Below are 16,281 nucleotides of genomic sequence, written 5' to 3' on the forward strand. Positions count from 1 at the left end.
GTAAATGCTGAAAGCCAGGAGGTAAATTAGCAGAAGCACCTGAGACTGACGGTGAGGCCGGCTTTGCCGCCCCTTACAGCTGCTCCTACTTTCCAGGGCTCTGTCCTGGGGCTCTGCTAGCTTCAGGCATGCCTATGCAACCTCGGCAGTGTATCCTGGACTCCATGGCAAAGAATTCATGAACCCTGGAGAGAAGCAGATCTTTTAAATTACAAAGCCCTTTTACCTCCACTTTGAGAAGATCCTACAACATTGAGAGAGGAATCAGAAAGATTAGCGACTATTCGCACCCCACTCATAGGGACCTTGATTGGCTGTAAGGGTGCTCTTCCTGCTCAGGATGCCAGACAACCCCCTGGGGAAAATCCCCCTCACAGAGGAAACAGAAGTCCAGCCCCTCTGCCAGGCCCTCCGGCAAATGACGAGCAAGTGGCCCAGCTAGAGGCCGATATTCAGGGCTCAGGAGGAGCAATATTAGAGGTGGTCCCCCCAGAGTAAATTGGTCTAAGGTTCAATTACGCACCCGGAAGGGAGAGCTTCCAAAGGCCTTTGTTGAGCGTTTTATACAGACTTTTCGAAGGCACACTGCATTAAATCTGGAAGCCCAGGAGCACTGGAACCTTCTAATGTCCACGTTAGCAGGAAATTCTCTCCCCAACAGTAAAAAACAAATTCAAAATACTGTGGTCAGGTGGTTGGGCCAACCGCTGAGCGTCCTAATGGAGGCTGCGACTCAATTCTTTGAAAGCAGCTTGCAGAAATGCAGAAGGAGAAAAGAGTCCAAAGCAACAATTCTTGCTTTGCAACTTGAATCTTTAGATAAACAAGAGGATGACTCTGAGAGTAACTCAAAACCCACTCCAAGCCCTCCCTATCTGCTTCCAGACAATTGCAGGTATTGTAGAAAATCAGGACATTGGAAGAAAAATTGTCCCGCACTCAAGAGAGGAAAATTTAAGAAGCAATTTCCCTGAACCCGAGCACCCTCAGGAAGTTTGTTTTTCTCCTCCTGAGGGAAAAATCCCCCACAAATGAAGGGGCCAGTCAATCCTCAGTCACACCCTCGAGCCTAGCATTAAACCTAAAATAGAAGATGGGGAACTGGATTTCTTAAGTGACACTGGGGTGACTATCTCTCCCATCTGCTCAGAGGATTTATCTCTGCCTGCCACCTCTGCTCCTGTTCAAGCAGTCGGAGTCTCTGGGCAGCCTGCTCCATTGCCCACACCTCAGCCTGTCCCAATATCCTGAGGCCTCTTAACACCCATCATGACTTTCTGGTTTCCAGGTCCTCACCAGCAAATCTCTTTGGTAGAGATTTGCTATGTAAATTGAATTTCACTATAAAATGTAATGAGAAAGGCGTTTTTATTTCTCCGCCCTCAGACCAAGCCCCAAATTTCCTCCTTTCCTTACTGTAAACTTATTCTGATTTAAATTCCTCTGAAGAGGATGAGTCATTAAAAGACGTCCCAGTTAGTCTCTAGGTTACACATGCAAATAAAGTTGGGCTGTTACTGAGTGCAGAGCCTGTGTGCATTACCTGGAAAAGAAGACACCGTTTCCATCAGTGGCCCGGCATCCTCTCTCCAGAGCTGCAGAGAGATGAACTGAATCTATGATAGACCCTCTCCTGCAGGTCCACTGGTCTTCACTTCCTCACCTTGCAACACTCCCATCTCGCCAGTAAAGAAAGAGGTAAAGTGGCTCAGACGGGAACCAGATCTATAGATTTGTACAAGCTGGCAACTCTTTTGTAATGCCTCGCCACTCTGTAGTCCCTAATCCAGCCCTCATTCTCACCTCAATTCCTGCTGATCAGCCTGGTTTACAGTAATGGACCTCTGCTCGGCTTTCTTCTCAATCCCACTGCATCCTGACTCGCAATTTCCTTTTGCGTTGACATTTAAAGGGAGACAATTAACACGGACAGACTCCATGGACTCACTCACCTCAGGGATATTGTGAGTCTCTCTCAATATTTTCCCGAGTCCTTGGAGCCAACTTGGGCTCTGTAGCCTTTACGCAAGCCTCCACGCTTGTCCAGGATGTCTATGACCTTTACGGGGAGCCCTTACAGACTCGCTTATCCTCCTCAAAACGCCAGCTGCCCGAGGCCAGAAAGTCTCCCAATCTAAATTCCAACGGGCATAAGAAACAAACAACAGTTACCTCCTTAGGACATGAGATAGCTCAGGGCATTCAAAAGCTCACCCCAAAACTCCGTGAGTCAATTTTGTCCACCCCTCTCCCCAGAATGTAAAAATAATCTCATAAATTTCTAGCAGCAGCTGGTTACTGCCATCAATGGATTCCTAATTCTGCAGCCCTTGCTAAACCTCCATGTGCCCTTCTCCCAGATGTCACTCCAGAGCCTATTTCCTGGTCTTTAGAGGCATTAACCTCCTTCGAAGCCTCAAAATTAGCTTTTTCTACACCCTTGGATCTTGGCTTCCCTAATTTTGACAAAACTTTTCATCTATCCTGCCATGAAAATAATGGGATTGTTACAGGCATTCTAGGACAATCTTTAGATAGGTCCTATAGCGTATTTCTCATGCCAACTAGACCCTGTAGCATCAGGTGTGCCCCCATGCTTACGTGCAGGGGCTGCAGCTGCCACCCTGACTGGCAAAGCCAGTACTCTCACATTAGCCTCACCATCCATCTCCATGCTGCCCATGCTGTGTCCGCTGTCTTACAAGTTCACAGGACACAGCACCTCTCTACGCGGCGTCAGACCACCTATGAGCAGGCTCTTTTGACTGAGCCTTCCATCACCTCGCGTGGTTGTAACACTTTAAATCCAGCTACATTACTATTCTCCCTGATGATGGAGCGCCTCTCTCCATCCACGTGATGGCCCTGCAGGTACAGAAATGGTCTCAAAGCCACACACGAGAGGACCTGCTGGACACGCCTTTAGACAACCCAGACTTAATTCTATTTTGTGATGGCCCCTGTAACTGAAATTTCCACGGAAACATAATAACTGGTTATGCCACCGTCTCCCCACATGAAACACTTGAGGCATGCTCTTTGCCCACTGTAAAACCAGCCCAAGCTGCTGAACTCATAGCTCTTACTAGAGGTTGCATATTTGGAAAAGGAAAAACTGCCTCTCTTTACCCCAGATTTGCTTTTGGAGGCTGCCACGCTGTTGGCACAACTTGGAAATCCCATGGGTTCTTAACTTCGGTGGTACTCCTATTGCTAATGGACACTTATTAGCTGCCGTATTACAAGCCGTTTACCTTCTAAAGCTGCCATTGTTTACCGTTCAGCCCGTACTAAGCAGACTGATGCTGTATGCTTAGGAAACGACAGGGCTGACAGAGCTGCTCACCATGCAGCCCACAGTGGACCCCCTTGTCCTTTCTCCACCTAATTTTGAAACCTGCCTTTATCCTTGACTGACATTATTCACTATCAGGTAAATGTCCCACAATCTGAAAAAGGCAAATGGACACAAAAGGGTGATAAACAATTATCAGATAGGTTATACATGGGGCCAGACGGACTTCCTGTAGCTCGTTTTCTTTTGGCTTTTTGGCTTGCACTATCTCCCACCAAATGAGGCATATGCACCAATGAGGAATAGTTAAGGAACTAAAAAACAATTGGTTTTGCCCTGGCATCCACAAAATTTCTCACCAAATTACTTCCCAGTGCACCATTTGTAAGTCTCATCAAACTTCTGGAAGAAATCAATATAGCCCAGGAAGCCCTGCAAGGCCCTCCAGGTGGATTTTATAGACTTGCCCCCAGACTTAGGCCCTTCTCACTATTTGGTTATTGTCTGCATGTCTAGTGGATGGAATGAACGCTATCCGATGAGACATGCCGATGCCTCAAAAGTGGCAAAGAAATTAATAACTGAGATTATTCTGTGTTTTCGCATTCCTTTATGAATTGAATCAGACAAGGAAATCATTTTACAGCAGAGATAAATCACCTGCTTGCAAAAACTTTGGGGTACTCATTAAAATTTCATACCCCATACCATTCCTCCATCATCAGGAACGTAAAAATCTAGGCATAAAAAGGACTTTAGGAAAGATTATCAAGAAATTGGACTTAAATGGCCAGAAGCATTGTCCTTGGCCCTTATAAAGATCCAGAATACTCCAAGTAGGAGACATGGATTGATCTCTTTTGAAATGGTATTTGGATACCCAATGCCTACAGGCATCGCTAAACCTTCCCTTCCTGGACTAAGTGAACATTATGAGAACTTAAGTGAACAATTTGATGCTATGACTGTACACAACATGAATCTATACAATACACAACAACTAACTAGTAAACTTGAGGCATAGCGCCAACAGGTAAAGGGGTACGTCCTCCATCTACTGAGAAGCCTTACCATCTCTGTCCACCAGGAGACCTGGTGTACATTAAGGTCCTGAGAAGAAAACATGTGCTATTGCCTCACTGGAAAGGACCTTAGGAGGTTTTGCTAACCACCCACACTGCCATCAAAATAAAGAAAAATCCTCCTGAATTCATGCAAGCCACACCACAATAGACCCAGATCATCACTTTCAAGACAGCTGGGAGACAACCCCTCCAGGTGACCTGAAATTCAGGATTTCCAGGGCCAATTCCCAGGCCCCAGAAGCAGACATCACCATGAAGTAGACGGTTTTCCCAAGATCATGAATCAAGAAACCTCACTTCCACCAATTTCCCCCCATTTAAGATTCCCTATATATACACATACAAAAAAATGAGAGAAGTTTTTTTAAAAAACTCCTTCTCTTATTAATGAACATTGCCCCACATTTATTAGTCATTGATCAGAAGGCTGGCCAGAGAGTGCTGTTTCTCTCTGTCCTACCTCCCCTCTCTCAGTCCCCACTATGGGCTCTCTTTCAACGACTGGGTCTTGAAAACTTTTACTTTTTCAACAGGTCAGGCACAGACTAAGGGTAAACTTACGCCAGTTTACCAAACTCTGGCTATGTTAACTAATCAATGTGACTGTTGGCTATGCCAACATGTAGATAGTGCAAAAGAACCTGAACTGGTTTTTGTTCCTGCCAATGTGAGTACCTGGTGGACTAAGCACAAAGATGGATGAACAACAAGGTATGGTATCCACGACTAGAACGTTGCTATGCCTCTTCTTCTTGTGAGTTAGTTGGGATCAGGAAAATCTCTACAGAAGCTCACAGACTGTCCCTTGCCCAGATAAAGACAACGGGTGAAAATTTTTCCCTTTGTATTAAAAACAGACATTTCATTGGACCTTTCCTGGGAGACATACCAGGACACTATTGCAATCAAACTCTGTGGTTTGATTCCTTAGATGGCATCTTCAAACCTGTCAAGGAGATTAAAAGTGGTTCTGGCACAGATGTTTGCCAGATCACCAAATGTTTTGGATGGTTCAAGGCCAGCCTTGTCCAACTTTGGGTATCTCAGCTGCTTCCCTGATTAGACTTCCAAATACCCCCAAACTGTGAATGAGTGGACCAAAAATCTTGACTAACTTGGTCAAGTGACAAAACCAAGCTTTATAACTCCCAAAGCCAGACTTCAGGCTTCTATATCAGATATTTCCTAACTTCTTACAAACTGACAGGAGTACATGGAAGATGGAGATGCAAGGATACTAACATTACTAGTAGCAAAGGTCATGGAATGCCCCGGATCTAGATTCCACTCTGACTCTATTTTTGAATCACATTGGACTTTTTATCTTTTGTGGTGACAAAGTATATGAAGGGTTCCCAACTAAATGGTCAGGATGGTGACCTGGGATATCTAGCTCCTTCTGTCACCAAATACTCCACGTACATATTGAATGAGAAGTCTTAGAAAACCCTCCTGTGTATCACCACTCCTATTTCTTTTCAGTATTAAGGGCCTTATTTCCAAGCTTTGGAACTTACGAAATGGACAGAGTGATCTTAAATCTTTCCATGGTAACAGAACAAGAGTTCAACGCCACAACGCAAACTTTGGGAATTCTCCAGTCAGAGTTAGCAGCTTAGCCTCTGCTGTACTCCAAAATCCTCATGTCCTAGATCCATGTCTGCCCAGCAACGAGGAGCTTGTGAGATCATCAGTGAAAAATCTGCTTCTATGTAAATCAAACAGGACAAGTAATATCTGGCTCACATCTATTAAAAGAGAAGATTAACACTTTCCGTCAGATAACGGAAACACAGCCAGTTCACTGGACTGATCTATTCCCAGGGTCCGGGGACTGGTTTAATGGGTTGTGGGGAAATGTACTTCCATTTGTTCTTTTCTCTTTGTTCATCCTCATTCTAGTCTACGTTCTTTTCTCCCTTTGCAGATCTCTTACCACTCAGCTACTAACCCGATTCTTCTCTCCACAGCCACCAGACCAGCTTTTAATACGTGAAACTTCCCTGGAAGAGAGACGTCCTTATCACCAGAGTTAGGGAGTTTGGGGCCGAGAAGGCTGCGTAAATAAACCTTGTTACTTCTTTACTAATTTGCTATCCCAACCCCAAACTTCTTTGTCTTGTCAATTCTCCGCAAATTTATTGTTTCTTTGTCTAAAAAGTACAAAAGCTATCTGTTTTGGTCATTTCTTTGGGTCTCATATTCTTATGAGGTCTCTATATGTATGCACTTAAATTTGATTTTCTCCTGTTAATGTCTCATGTCAATTTAATTCTTAGATCCACCAGAAGAACCTAGAAGGACAGAGGAAAATTTTTCTACCCTGACAGTTCCAATGAGGTGACTCTTGTTGGACTCCTGGATCGGGGCTGGTCACCAGAAAGATCAAGCCATGATTAGAAGCTTGGAACTTTCAGCCTCATTCCCCATTCTCCGGAAGGGGAGAGAGGCCAGAGATTGAGTTAATGATCGATTGTGCCTATGTGATGAAGCCTCCATAAAAATCCCTACAGTATGAAGTTCAGAAAGTTCTGGGTTGGTGAACACATCCATGTGCTGGGAACGTGGTGTACCCTAACTCCACGGGGACAGAAACTCTTGTACTTGGGACCCTTCCAGACCTTGCCTCATCCGTCCCTTTAGCTGGCTGTTCATCTGTATCCTTCATCATATCTTTTATAACAAATGTAAGTAAGTGTTTCCCTGAGCTCTGTGAGCCCTTCTAGCAAATTATCAAATCCAAGGAGGAGGTCGCAGAAACCCCGATTTATAGCCGGTCAGTCAGAAGTATGGGTGACTTGCGATTAGTGTCTGAAGTAGGGGCAGTTGATCCATGCTAATACCAGGTAAATAGTGTCAGAACTGAATTGAATTGTAGGACACTCAGCTGGTGTCAGAATGGGTCAGCGTGGGGAAAAAACCATACACCAGGTGTCCACCAAATTGAGAGAATAAAGGAAAACACAGCAGTTTTTCTTAGACAGCAGGGAGAAAGGCAGGAACCCGCAGAAAACAACTGAACAGAATTCTTAAAACAAATACCTCCAATTTTCACTCAAAAACAACTTAGGGAAAACCACCCTCGTAGATATCATCAGTGTTTATTCTCAGAAATGTTTTAATTCCTTTATTCACAATTGGCACACCTTCACTGCGGTTATTCACATAAAAACACCATGTCGCTCACTTCTTACTGAAATTAGAGGGTTGCCCTCTGAGAAAAGCATCATGGTTCATGTTCCTATCCGTTAGATGCAGCTCTTCGGGTACCTGGAGGCTCTCCCTTCAGGTACACAAACATTACAGCATTGAGTCACCCGATGTAAAACACCATAATTTCACAAGGAAAATAATAGTAATTCAGGTAAATAAAATAAAATCTCTTTTTAGAGCGTTCACAACCGTTAATTTTCTGTCTTTCGAAGTTGACTTTCTTCAGCGTCTAAGGTGAATTGCACAGGCTTCGGATTCAACCCCAGGGATGAGAGGACTAGACCATCTCTACTTCAAGGCTATTCCTTCAAGGGGCCCTTACCAGCCTTTGGGACAGGTGACCGTGTTGTGCTTTCTCCTCTAAGTCTTCAGGTTTCTTTCTGCATGCGTATCGAAGGAGCCGTTCTGCCTGACAGGGCCTTCTGATTTGACAGAATGGTGTAGGATATATTCACTCAAGTGAGGAAAAAGGAAATTGAGGTCTGTTTGTATTTCCTTTCTGCCATAAGCTTCCTAAGCGGAGACTGTCACATTTTTACTCCTTAGTGGACTGTAACAATGGCATGATATTCTGCATCTAATTAGTCATTTCATTAATTTTATCAGAACCACGATGGTGACCACTGGCCTAATTCGAAGGAGTCCCCCTCGGCTTCTAGGCTTAAAGATAAGCCCTTGTGGGATGGAGGGGAGACACTTTACAGAAGACGTGGCTCTGAGCTGCACAGCCCTGCTATCTCTGCCTTGCATTTCTCATTTCCTGCAGTGGTCAGGCCTGCGGAGGCCCCGAATGGGAACCGTTAGCCAGGCGGGCGGGCGCCCACAACCCGCGGAGAGTAGGGAGAGGGCGCAGTTCCACCATGTTGTGATTTGTGGCTTCAAGATATCGAGTGACAGCCTTATCAGTGGATTATTGTTTTTTAAATTATGAAATAATATGAGTATACATATATGTGTATGCATATGTGTGTGTTCTTAAGTACATATACATATCTATATTTTTTTAATCAAAAGACGTTACTCTCAGAAAAAATAACAATTTGTTAAGTACCTTTATCAAATTTATAATCTATGTGATGGCAACTATTCAAAGTCCCCCTTAAACACTTTTTAACTAATTTCCCAAGCTCTTCCTAGGGTGCCCATGATAAGCTCCTGCCAACCCCAGGGGAGTGCTCCCATTGTGTCTGGGTCCACCACAATCCCAGGGCTGGAAGTAGAAAGGGATTTAATTTTCACACCTCAGAGAGTTTATTTTCCTGTTTTCAGAAGCCAGCTCCTGCCTCCAGTTTTCTCATAACAACTCCTTATAAAAAAGTGACTTATGGAGCAAATGGTGAAGCAGGAAGATGTAGTTGTCCTTGTGTTTGCATGGTTTTATATTCTCTGCTTAATCTTTCCATTGCAAAGTACAATTAACATTTGAGTCTGTCTAGCCATGAAGAAATAGAGATTACTCTTATTGCTGAAAATAATTCATTTTAGTGTCTTCTCACATCCTGGCTGCCTAATCCTTTCAAATTTGTCTAATGTTCCCTCTCCCCATGACAACCCCATCCAACATGGCTTTCTCCCTGCCCTGGTGTTTTATTGCATATGAGGGAAGACTCATTTCCATGCTGTTTGGTATATTTTTGCCAAAAGGCAAAAAACAAAAAAAAAACTTGTTGAAGATAGGGACTGAACTGCGTGCAGTATTTCTTTAAAAGCCTATTCAGCATCTGTGGGACTGGCCGATGGTGTAATGGTTAAGTTCGCAGGCTCTGCTTCCGCAACCTAGGGTTCACCGGTTTGGATCCCACGTGTAGACCTACGCACTACTTATCAAGCCATGCTTTAGCAGGCATCCCACATATAAAATAGAGGAAGATGGGCACGGATGTTGGCTCAGGGCCAATCTTCCTCAGCAAGGAGGATTGGTGGCAGATGTTAGCTGAGGCTAATCTTCCTCAAAGAAAAAAAAGCTTATTTAGCATCTAAAACAGTGTTAGGTATGTAGGGAGCCCTCCATAAATATTTGCTAAAATGAAACTAGGAGCAAAAGTTAAGTCAAACCCATGAATCACTGTGGCTATTAATCACCTTTTACAAAGAGTTCAAATAATTTCACAAGTATTGCCTGAAATCACCAAGACGCCTTTTTCTGACTTTTGCACTTGCCATTCAACTACATATTTCTCAAATAGATTTTTACCCAAATCAAAATGTCTGGGCTTGGAAGGAAATCACAGAAGATACTTCTACTGAGAAATAGATTTCTTTTGCATGAAAATGTCCACATTTTTCCCATTTGGAAACAATGAGACACTTCTCCAGCTCACAAATCCATTTGTAACGTAAAAAAGTAAAAGGAGTGGCTGCTGACCGATCATTCTGGAAGAGAAAACTGTCATTTTTCTGTGTTATATTGAGTGGCAGGTTTGTGGTCAAGTCAGTAACTCTTCTGGCACCATCTTGTGCCTTCTGTACTGTGACCAAGAAGTACATTCCTAGGTTTACCATCATCTTTACACCGCCCCCCAACAATGAGGGACGTGACCCTCCTTAAGGAGAAGGAAGCTGCGTCCTTCACCCTGGGTTTCAGGGCCCTATTATTTCACATGCTTCATCTCAGTCCTCTCCACAGTCTAATCAGTAGGCACAATTATATCCCTTTTAGAGACAAGATATCTTTGGAATGGGTAACTTAGTCTCTTAATTCAAAGATTTAAAAACATGTATACATAACCCGAGAAATTTTCCCTCTGCCACCTCCATCTACTCAGCTCTCCTTCTCCCAGCTGCCATACCTCTTGGTGCTGGTTTCCAGAGTTTGTGTATGCATACATAGCAAAAAATGAATAGACACTCTTATCCTCCTGTTTATTTAACAACAACAACAACAGAAGTTAGTATGCTCCCATGCAGTTTGCGCCTTCATAGGAGGAATTTGAATCCAATTCTACCAGACTTCAAAGCTCAAACGTCTCTCCATCCTGCAAAACTGCTTTCTTAACTAGGGAGAAGCCAGAGAAAACCTCTTGGATCTTGAGCCATCCTCCTACTCAGCCAGTCTCCCCGGCCAGCTCTGCTCAGTCCGCAAGGCTCTAGGACTGACGTTGACCTGAGGAGTGCTGAGAGGCTTGCACACAATTAAACTGTTAGCTTGCTGGTCTCGAGGTTTGCATTAGGTATGACAAAGGCAAGAGAAGAAAAAGAAAAGATCCATGATTCAGAATAGTTTCTGACCATGATATCTTCTAGCCAGCTTGCATCCCAGTTCAAAATCTGTTTCTTTATCTCAACAGTAGAATGTTTTACTGGTGGCAGGATGTCTTGGGTGATTATTACCATACTGGCCCGGGTTGATCCTGAGAGCTAGGGTTAGGGGGTAGGAGAGAAAGGGACTCAACTCTTACCAAGCTCCTGGAGGACAAGGAGCCCAAAGGGAACCATTTAAAGTGCAAATGGGATCACATCATTCTCTTTCTTAAAGTCAGTCAATGGCTCCCATTACCTTTAGAAGGAAAGGTGGTGGCACCCAAGGCCGTTTCAATGTAGCCCTTGACTTCCTTCAGGCTCCTGTCTCCTGGCTCCCCGACACCACGGGCCATACATCAAGTTAAAGTCGCCCTCTTGGCTGCAATGCTCTTCAATTCTCTTTCCCTGGTTAACTGCCAGTTACTCATCAAGACTCACATCAGGCCTTAACTTCTCCAGAAAACCTTTGCCGACACCCCAATCTGGATGTGTTGCCCATCCTCCATGCGCCTGCTGAAACTTTGCTTGCCGACATATGCCACCTGTCACACTGTGTTTTCTGTCTCCCCCACCAGCCTGGAGGAGCAGTCCTAGCATTTGATAGGTGATTTTCACAAAGTTTTATGGCATAATGGTTAAGAGCAGGAGCTTGGAATAAGGCTTCCTGGGTTTGTATTTCATCTCTGCCTCTCACGGGCTTTGAGAGCTGGGAAGGATTATTTATCCTCTGTGGCTTTCATGTTACTCATTTGAAACGTTAAATGAATAGTAGCACCCAGGTGGGTTGTTCTAATAATTAAATGATATGGTGCAATTAAGTCCTCAGTGCAGTGCAGAAAGAGAGGCATTAGCTTGTTCTTTTATTTGCTTATTTTTTAGTGCTTTTCTTTACTCTCTGGAATGTAAGTTCCAGGAGTGCAAGGAGTTTAGCTTGTTCACTGCAGTATCCCAGCGCCCAGAACAACACCCAGGAGCCCAGTGCATACTTGTAGACTGTCTGGTGCATGGATGTACCGATGAATGACATGTGAGTCAGTCGTAGTGTCTTGAAGCCCCTGCAGGCCAGCCAGTTCCTTCAGAAATGGAAGTACCACCTCCTGTGATGGTCCCTACACGTGTTAGAGACTCAACAAACATTGGTGCCTTGTCCTTCCTGTTGTCAGCCATAGTCTCTTGCATTAGAACGAGACCCTTTGGTAATATCTGCTTCAGAGTTGGGTGACAGTGACAAATACAAGTGCAATATCAGCAGTGGCAATCTCTCTTTCAGACATGCTTGTATACAGCCTTGCTGCAAACAATGACAGTCATCACAACTATGTCAAAACAGCTCCTGCAAAGCAACTTCCTAGTTATCACTCGTATCTCTACAGATATTGGAATCCAAGGCCTTTCAGAGTTTATAGCCTAAACCAGAAATTCATATTTTGTAGTCACTGACATCATCATTTAACAAATGGGAACTTGACATTTTCCATATGAGACATTTATTGTGGCTCCTTTTTCTCTGGAGAAGAAAGTTTTAAAGCATCTCAAGTAAGGAGAGCATTATGTGCTAAACAAATTTTTTTTTTTTTAGTTTGAGGGCTATTTTTTATAGATGGGGTTTGGGGGACGTTGCTAAATTCATCAAAGTTTGAATTTATTTTTGCTCAAGCTGACTGGCCATGCAGTGTATAGGGAATATGGAGACCAGCTTTTATTACTACTCAGCGTGCCCCTGTCTGGCCGTGTGACCTTGAACAATCGTTACATTTATCGCTGCACACGCAGGGGGTTGAGCTGGTGGTCAAAGTCTTCCCAGCCCCGTCCTTCTGGGTATTTCCAACTGATGCTGCCCTGACAGCTCTGTAACGAGGAACCAATCAGGGGATGACTCACTGATTTGACTCCATGCAAAACATAGTAAGGGATGAATAAGAGGGGCCTTTGCCCTCAAAAAGTTTACCAATTATACGATCTTTAGAACCATGGGGGTGCGTGGGACACACTTCAAAAGCAAAGCAATTCTCTGTCCCATTGCTTTGATGGTTTCTTAAATACACTATTTAATTTGTTTTAAAAGATTGTAAAAACTCAGGCTAAAGAAGACATGAAACTTCTTAGGTTATCATAGAGAAGGGCAGGGTAGTGGAAGGCGGCGGTAGGATGGGCTAGAAGGACTGATAAACACTGATCTAGTGAAACTGGCCGAGGGTATCAGCTGTGTGGTGTTGAACACGTTCCTTAGTCTCTCACCGTTTCCCAGCAGCCTCGTCTATGATAGGAGCCTAATACCCTTCCTGCTGACATCACATGCTTTGGGGGAATATCACATTTTTAACAAGTTCGTAGAAATGCTTTGAAATGGCAAAATCTACAACCGTAGGTTTTATCATTCTAACATCCACAAAACAGGATAAGGACAAATAACACTATGGGCAACGTAACCTTGTTCATATTTCAGATGTACAAAAACATAGTTTATTTTCTAACGCTAAACTTAATGTCTGTTTCAAGCCTAGAAACAGTCTAGTCACTCGTGTGCTTCCTTCCTACAGAATTGACTGTAGGTTCTGGGGGTGCACAGAGTACCAATGTATGGCAGGGGTGGGGCACCGGGTTTGAGAGTCTTCACACAGATGTCTGCTGGGGTGTCCACTTGTCCTTAGTTGTTGACCCACACAAGTTGCCAGTGACATATCCTTTCTTTCTGTCCAACTGGCACCTGTAGACCCCGTGGCTCTCCCCACTGTGTCTGTACCTCCTTGGAGGTATGGGAATTTTTCTGTGAGGCTATGTAGGAACCCTCTTCCTATATTCACTCTGAAGTCCCTCTCTGAGGTCTTCCTGTCCCTGGGCTCGACAGCTCCTCTCTCATCTGTCACCTGGTTCTAAGATTGTCTCTTGGGCTCCTAGTTACTAACAAGAAGGAAACATCTTTCTTCTGCTTTCTGGTCTCTCCACTGGTTCTGGGGAAATCCCGCCCAGTCCCCAGAGGAGCCATCTCCCCGTAAACTCCTTCCTGAAGATCTGGTTTCCCTCAAAGCCCTCATCGCTCCCTGAGGCCGTGGGCTTAGCTTGCTCATGCTCTCACCAGCTCTCCGCTGAGTCACATCCTCCCCTGAGGTAATGAGCACAGAACTGCCCCCATGCCTGCAGGGATGGAGGCAGAAGTGGAAAACACTGACACAGAGGTGAGAACTCCCATTAATAGTTTATAAAACAAAATGTTTTATAAAATTTAGTATCCCACTATTGCTACCAACAATAATAATGGATGTGTGTAAATAGATCTAGATTAGTTACATTTGAGACCCAGCCAAGAAAAAAGATGTCAGATAATGAGGAAAGGAGAAAATAACACGTAGTCTTTGTAACGTGGCTGCTGTTGATCTTAGCAGATCCACGGCAAGCAGTTGAGTTTTGTCACAGAGTCTCCTGCCTCTCTCCCGGGTCTCGGCCCTTCTCTGAGGTCAGTCAGGAGCAGGAGGGAAGCCCCTGTCTTGCACCCTCGGGTGTTCAGGGAGCCCCTGGGTCAGCATCCTCGGCACCAGCATTCGATGTGCCCACTGGAGTGGCTGATGAGCGAGCCATCACCAGCCTGCGCTGCAGCCCTGCCTCCCAGGCCCGCCCAGTCCCCCACTCCTGCTAACCTGTCAGCCTGCGTTTTCAATTACCACCTTTGAAAAATGTCCGGGTGGACCTATTAAATCAATGAATGGGATGAGCCGAACCCAAGGCAATGACAATCCTGTGGCCTCCCTTGGGATAATTGGTGATCCCATAGGGTGCTGAAAAGCCAAGCCTGAAAATCATTGCTTTGAAGAAAGGAAGGACAACTGAGCCATTTCTTTTATTAAAATGCAGGAAATTTAAATAATGTCTCTGTTCTTCTCAGTGCCCATCAACCTTCATTTTTTTATGCACTGAAAAGTCTAAATATTTATTAACTTCACTGTACAGAATTTATTAGAGCTGCATTCAGCCAGGGCACCTATACATTTTAAAAATATATGGCACTTTAAAAATAACATCATTTTTAAAAAATTAGGAAATAATTGTGTTTTTATTTTAAAGAAACAAGGTACTACCCTACCTTAATAAAATAACCAAAAAAAAGCAGTTTTTGCAAGAGGGCCCACAGTTAACATGTTTACCTTAGTTATACAGCTGGTGCCATTTCGTGTAGAGTCGTGTATATCTGGGGAGTCACTAGCTGGACCAGTCCCACTGACCGGTGTTGTCAGAGGGAAAGGAGGAAGGCTTTTTCGAAAGTCTGCTTGTAAACCTCTTCCAGGCCATCTGGCCTTGCTCTTCTGTGACGTCAGAAAGCCAGTTTTATACTGTCATGGAAATAGGTGAGATCCCAGCCTAGACTGCAGCCATGTGGAACGTCACCTTTTAGTGGCTAGAGGAGATGTCCAGGTGAAAGCGGAGGAGGGGAAACTTTGGCCATGATCTCTATCGGCCACTCTCCCTCTTTTTTTTTTTTTTTTTTTGAGGAAAACTAGCTCTGAGCTAACTACTGCCAGTCCTCCTCTTTTTGCTGAGGAAACCTGTCCGTGAGCTAACATCCGTGCCCATCTTCCTCTACTTTATATGTGGGACGCCTGCCACAGCATGGCGCGCCAAGAGGTGCCATGTCCACACCCGGGATCCAAACCAGCGAACCCAGGTCACTGAGAAGCAGAACGTGCAAACTTAACCGCTGCGCCACTGGGCCGGCCCTCTTCTTTTTTTTTTTTGTGAGGAAGATTGGCCCTGAGCTAACATCTGTACCAGTCTTCCTCTATTTTATGTGGGATGCCACTACAGCATGGCTTGATGAGCAGGGTGTAGGTCCATGCCTGGGATTCAGGCTTGTGGACCACAAGCCACTGAAGTGGAGCTTGAAAACTTAACCTCTATGCCACTGGGCTGGCCCCCCCCATCTTTGACAACTGGAATTGATGTTGTCTCGATCTTATCCAAAGTGCTATGAAACATATTTTCAGTCTGTTCCTCCCAACAGATTCCTATAGTTCTGGAATTGCCTCTCTGTGTGTTTATTAATGGCCATTTTCCCATGAAAATTTCAAGTGATTAAGAAGATGCTCTGTCTTTCTTCCCTACCCTCTTCATCATCATGCTTTGTTACTCAACTAACACAATTTTTGGAGATATATCAGAAAAAAAAAGCCAACAAAGGAGTATAATTTGAAATTTCACCATGCAGAGAAAACCACTTTTCCTCAGGAATATAGCCTGTTGCAAGGTAGGCAATCATCTAGTTTTCAAAGGTCTTGAGTAAATCACATTTCAGATACATTGAAATGCTTTCAATTTGCTTCCGCTGCTTTTGTAGCAGCACTAGCAGATTTCCTATTCCCTTTTAAAATGATTTTTAAAAAGACAAGATCTTTAAAACTATGGAACCACCCGTGACTAGCCACAAACTTTGTACCAGCAGCGCTGCATTTTTCCTTT

At 44.2% G+C, this 16,281-nt stretch overlaps 1 long non-coding RNA gene across 3 annotated transcripts in view; it reads right to left on the reverse strand.

Moving 5' to 3' along the window:
- LOC111769107 (uncharacterized) overlaps positions 1 to 15,099 on the reverse strand; it is a 64,634-nt gene extending 49,535 nt beyond the window's left edge. The window contains exon 1 of one of the 3 annotated variants that reach the window (XR_011428860.1): positions 14,973 to 15,099. This is a non-coding gene — a long non-coding RNA (uncharacterized lncRNA). The remainder of the gene's footprint in view (positions 1 to 14,972) is intronic. The other 2 variants (XR_002801877.2, XR_002801879.2) reach the window with 2 other exon arrangements.
- Between the last annotated feature and the right edge of the window lie 1,182 nt (positions 15,100 to 16,281).

This window comes from Equus caballus, chromosome 19, assembly GCF_041296265.1.
Source record: "Equus caballus isolate H_3958 breed thoroughbred chromosome 19, TB-T2T, whole genome shotgun sequence".
NCBI lineage: Eukaryota > Metazoa > Chordata > Mammalia > Perissodactyla > Equidae > Equus > Equus caballus.